This window comes from Paroedura picta, chromosome 3 (assembly GCF_049243985.1).
Source record: "Paroedura picta isolate Pp20150507F chromosome 3, Ppicta_v3.0, whole genome shotgun sequence".
Lineage (NCBI taxonomy): Eukaryota > Metazoa > Chordata > Lepidosauria > Squamata > Gekkonidae > Paroedura > Paroedura picta.
Window position 1 is genome coordinate 81,342,252 of NC_135371.1, and position 5,876 is coordinate 81,348,127.

At 52.1% G+C, this 5,876-nt stretch overlaps 1 long non-coding RNA gene across 1 annotated transcript; it reads left to right on the forward strand.

The window, feature by feature from the left end:
* The first annotated feature begins 1,892 nt into the window (after positions 1 to 1,892).
* On the forward strand, positions 1,893 to 5,244 carry LOC143832315 (uncharacterized). Its single transcript, XR_013229196.1, has 2 exons — positions 1,893 to 2,891; positions 3,962 to 5,244. It is a non-coding gene; the product is annotated as an uncharacterized LOC143832315 (long non-coding RNA).
* Positions 5,245 to 5,876: the final 632 nt, after the last annotated feature.

Consider the following 5,876-nt stretch of genomic DNA (forward strand, 5'->3'; position numbering starts at 1 on the left):
TCATAAGCATGCAAGCAAAATCTCTCCGCTACTGGAATTTGACAAAAAGCCCCCAAGACTCATCTAAAGGGGCCCATTGCCGCTGTGCGGGAGGAACGCCGACAGGGACCTGGCTGGTGGGAGAGAACTCCCAGCACTGGCATTCTCTGGGCAGGGTGTGTGTTGGCATGGCAACAGTGGGCGTGGCTGAGCTAGGCGGCAGTTAAACGGATGGCCTCTTTTCCCCATCAGGGCGCCCAAAGACGCGTCGCTCGGTGGGAGGAGCCGTTTTTTCTGGCCCAACCGCCTCACGACGTCAGGGAAGCCCAACAATTTTATTTTATTTTACTTTTTGAGGGAAAAGAGATGCTAGACACGCTGCGAGGGCATTGTTTGTTTGTTTGTTTTTTTAAAACTAACAAACAACTAAGCCTCTCACAGGCCATTTTGGCAGGAGAGCGAGAGAGAGAGAGAGAGAGAGAGAAACAAGCGACCGTGGCGCCAAAAAGGATGCCAGTGGGGGAAAAGTGATGGGTCAGGGCAGGCTGTGGCAGTGAAGCCCCAACTGCCCATGAACTGTGCCGCGCTGGTAATGGCTGCTGGTTCCAGGGCTGCTGGTTGTTGTGGTACCAACAACCCACTCTGTAGCCAGGGGCCCATCAGGCTTTGTTTGCAGGGCCTGAGAGCCAATGTTTGGCTAACTATCAAGCTTAGGGTTATGCTGTGTGACTGCAGGCATGGATGTGAAGTGGGAATTCTGCTGCACTGCCGCAGGTATCACCCTGGTCATATGGCCAGGAGGTAATGCCCAGGCATAGCTGGCAGCAACCTGGCCATACGATGACTGGGTGGTACATAAGTTGTGGAAGCAGACGGTGTTGGCCATCTCCGCATCTAGGTATGCAGACTGTACATGTGGGCATCCCTCCTCTGGAAACTGCTATAACGGCACAACAGGGACAGGAAGGTGCAGGTGCAGTTAGTGCTCCTAGCTCCTCCAAGAATATTCATCAGGGAGGAATGGAGCAACAAAAGATGACTGGGCATAAGAGTAAAAGAAGCAAGGAGGAAAGTGCTTCAGGGCCCAGCAGGCTGCCAGTGACTTTGGATGAGTCATCCTCATCTGGGGTCAAAATCTCTGAAGGCCAATGGGATGGGACCTAGTGGCTTCAGGGTTCTTTGGTTCTAGCTATCCTGACCTGGAATATGAACTGGCGGGATTCTGCGGATCCTTATTATAAGAAAAGGTGGGGGCGGGTTAGTCCATGAAGCCCCCCCCCTCCTTTTGGGTTTATGTCGACATATTTAACATGGTGCGACCAAATGGAGATATCTCAAAACGGGGTCCAAAAGGGATTAAAAAAAAAAAAGGCTTTGCAGCAGCACAAAATGATCACTCCTTCACTAACTGGTTAAAGGGTTATGCAGTATTTCTACGCCTTGTTGCCGGTGCTTACCCAGAAAGGAGTTGAGAATCATTTGGTAATGTTTTGGAGGCCAAAGCACTTTTTGGGGATGCAGAGGCCATGGCACATGATAAGTAGGCTCACAAGTGGTCTTTAAACAACATCCAGGTGAGGTGGGACATAAAGGACCATGACACCTATAACATGAAAGCGGGGCCATATGTCAGGAGGACAGAACAAGACAGATGTAAGGACCTGTTGGGAATTCAATAGGGGCATGTGCCAATGCCACAGATGCCACTTTAAGCACTGCTGCGAGCCTTAAGGTAGAGCCCACTTGAAAGAACATGACAAGTTGGTGGGTGGACATATGCCCCTTTTACGGGGGCCAGCCCTCTTTCAAAAAAGGGGGGAGGATCCAAGAATGGAGCTACAAACAGCTATGGTTTGTTGAAAGAGCACATAGCTGGCAGGGACCTCCTTGGGTCATCTAGTCCAACCTCATGCTTCTGGCAGTGGTTGTGGTTTGAAGGAGTAAAGATTTGGCAGGGACCTCTCAAGGTCATCTAGTTCAGGCCCCTGCTTCAGACAACGGCCTGTGTTTGCAGGAGCACATGATTTGCAGGGAATTTGGGGGTCATCCAGTCCAACCCCTTGCTTCACACTGAGGCAGGTGATTGTGCACCAGCTCAGAGGGTCTTCATGGAAAACTGAAGGGGTGGCCATTGGCTTGCAGGCATGGGGAGCAATGGCTTCTTTGGCAGCACATACTATGAGCACTCTCCACTGGCCTTGGCTGCTTGGTCCTGGTGCAGGTGGGTAGGCAGGCGCCAACCCCATGGACTGGGGATGGGGCACCCAGTGGCCCTCGGCTGGCCACCTATGGTTGGTGGCCACCGGCTAGGGTTACACCATTGTTTTGGCTGGACCACACATGCCCATCAGCAGCAATGACAGTGTGAGACAGGCAATGGGGGGGCAGCATCATGGGGTGGCATGTGCTATGACTCTTGGGACATTTTTAGATGCCACTGGTGGACATCAGCCAGGGGTATTGTGATACATAATGGACCCTGAAAGGACCAGTCAACAGGGGTCACCAACCAGAAGGCTTCCCCAGGAGGGATATCAATGCAAAAGGGGGTATCTTCCCGGTGGCCAGGTCAGCCTGCATCAGTGGCCAGGCATCACCTGATAGCTTTAGGGTGACCCACGCCTTTCGCAAATGGTGTCAGAGTCATCACCAGACTTGCTTGGCAGGGCAGCCAATTCCAGGTTAATGAGCCAGATTGGCTTGGAGAGGGGTGTCTCATTACAGGTCCAGTATGGAAGTGCTGTCGGTGTGGATTGGAGAACAATACCAAGAGAGTTCACAGGGCTTGATCCGGAACACGGTTGGCCCAGAAAGTGACTGCTTAGGACTGCTGCAAAAGGGATGCAAAGCACTGTATCCTAGAAGCCGGTGGAGATCTTTGGGCTGGGAAATGAAGTTAAGATGGCCACAAGGTAAGGTGCAGTACTTTAGGGGAGCATTCATCTGGTTATACAGTCTCAGTTATGACAGACTGCAGATGTGTCAACACCTGGTGGATAACTTCTGATGTGGGTACCTCTTTGTCCCATTCAGGAATTCCCTGGCTTCATATTTATGCCAGCACGATTTGGCTTCCCATCACCTGAAGCAAATGCTGTTTCCAGCTGGAGGGAGAAGGGACAGACTACATATTAAGTTCTGCAAATCAGTCCCTCATACCTCTTTATATCTAAGCACTTTGGTCATCTGGGCTTTGCGTTGCAGCCCAGGTCTGCAAATATATGAGATATCATCTGACCAGGCCAGCCTTGAGAGGAGGTGGCTGCAATCCTGTCACCTGTCCTCACCCCCTCCCCACACAGGATGGGGGCCTAGGGTTGCTTGGATTCCAGTTCTAGGAGTGATGAGGTCCCCTTTGACTAGAGAGTCCAGTTTCAGCTGGATGGCCTTTGGGGAGATCGCTTAAATTATATCTGGGGCCAGGACAGACAAGTGGTTTTGGGGGTACTGTAACATGGCCAGCATGAGTTCGGAGGCCATATTGGGACCAGCATGGCCACTGGCCTGGGACTGGAGACTAAGCATACTGCAGGTTCAGGTGGGTGTTTCATGGCTGGGTTACTAGGAGCTCCAGTCAGGTCTCAGTATGCTGGCACATTGGGTTACCCCAGTATAACAACCAGGAGTCAGAAGGTATATGCACATAAGTAGTGGTTCACAATGTCACCACGGACTGCAACCTGTAGGATTTAGGGTACCGGGGGGAGGGGGCTGGCCCTTGGTGCTCAAGGGGAACATGTCCAGGGCTTCAGCAGAGTATGCAGTAGATGCAGAGCAGGGCATCAGCTAAGGGCAGTCTGCCCAGGTCGAGTGGCACAGCACTCAGATGGCAGGTGGTAGGGTGCATTTAGCCACAATGGGACTGCCTATGGTTCTCTAACAATGTATCCTGGGGGCCCCAGGAGGGATGGGTAAGCACCAGTCGGCATGCGAGGGTGCCCATGTTACCATTTTCCAGTAACAAACGTTTGGTTTCCTTCAGGGCGGCAGTCAACGGGGATGCCTAATGCTGGTTACGGAGCGTGGTGCCACGTGGCAGACAGGATGACATGCTGTAACAGCGCAAAGTGGTCCATTTTGGGGCCCAGAGGCATCACGTGGCTTGGACAATGTGGTGGGAGGCAGCTGCTTTCCTGGATATTGTTGCAATGGTGGACTTCCTGTTCAAGCGTGCCAGCAGATGTCTGTATTTCCCGAAGCATTGGCTGACCATCAAGGGACACTGGCTTAGCGACAGTTGCAAATGTTGAGCTGAGCACCAGGCCACATTGTCACATTGGTTGACATATGGCACTTTGCCAGCTTTGGAAGGGGCATTGGTGTCGGGCCCCGGTAACTTCAAGGGTCAATTATCATCTGGGCTGAGTGGCTAGGAAGCCATGTTGCTAGAGGCTAAGTCTCACGAGAGGCCCCACTGGGCTGGCTGGACATTCACCAAAGAATGGTCCATGGTGGTGAGTGGCCCCTTCACCTGTCACCCAGAGTTCCATGATCTCAGGTGGAAGTAAAGCCTGAGTACAGAGCTGAGTTGGGATGTGTGTTACTGACTGGAACCCCCATGGTAGGGCATTTACAGTTCTGGGCCCTCTATAAGAGCGATGTGGTGCACTTGACAAATTAGGGTGGTGAGTGGCCCCTTCACCTGTCAGCCAGAGTTCCATGATCTCAGGTGGAGTTAAAGCCTGAGTATAGAGCTGAGCCGGGAATTGTGTTACTTATTGGAGCCCCCATAGCAGGGCATTTGCAGTTCTGGGTCCTCTTTAAGAGCAATGGGGTACACTTGTCGGACTGGGACATGTACGTATGGCTCCATGGGATCCAACATGCTATTTTGAATTGGCTGCAAAATGAGCGGTGGTGGGAGCCCGAAGAGGTATATCCCTATTCAGGCTCAGTGGCGGAAGTGTAGCATGGGAAGGATCAATTTTGGGGCAGCCAAGCTTGCGCGCTGGCCTCCCCTAGATTTGGGGGGCCCCTTAAGGGGCTGTGTGGATGCAGAGCCTGGTTGAAGGCTTGCATTTCCGGGAGGCAGGAGAACCCAACAGAGGCTGACGCCCAGAGGGGTCACTCCATGTTGCCTCCCCCCCTTTTTTCAGCCTGCCATTATGTCCAGGATTCTGGGCTGGATAGCCAGTGCAACCTGTTGAGGGGCAGGCTGTGATGGGCTGCCTTGTGGTCAGCGGACCACAAGAGGACAAATTTCTCTTCCCATGCTTGCCACGCTCAATGTTGAATAAAGGCTGTGGCCAAATATTTTATGCCAAATTATGGTTGCCAGTGTCCTCATTAGGCGGTCAATATCCCCCTGCAAGGCAAAACCTGCCACAAGTCATGCTTGAAGGAAAGACATTTAAGAGCATTTAAAGAAGGAGTGAAATATTTAAAAATAAAGCTAAAATATCTAAGTTTACCCTTACCAACTAAAGCAGTGGTCCGCAACCTTTTCCAGGCTGTGGACTGGCGGCGGCGGGGAGGGCAATGGCCTGGCCGCGGAGCCGCGCATGGCGCAAACACGCATGCGTGGCCCTGCTTCCCTCTCCCCCCCTCCCGCTTTTGCAGCCGATTTGCTTGCGGGCTGGGAAGTTTCTTACTGTGGGGGGGGGGCGGGGAGAGGGAGCCACGGCCCAGTGCCAGGGCCTTTGCGGCCCGGTGGTTGGGGACCACCGAACTAAAGGGTAAAACAAGAAGGTTTTGCAATCTTTCTAAGAGATAGTAGGCCTTTCTCTAGCGAAAGCCTTGTGAAAACAAAGCTTTGTCTGACACCTCGAAAAAAGGTACGCATAATAAAGCTCTAAGGAAAACACAACAAAAGTTGGGGCCTAAATTTTTAAAAAATGGCAGAAATATGATTTTCCAATGCTTATCAGCATTTCAGGCAGTGAATACTTCCACCAAAC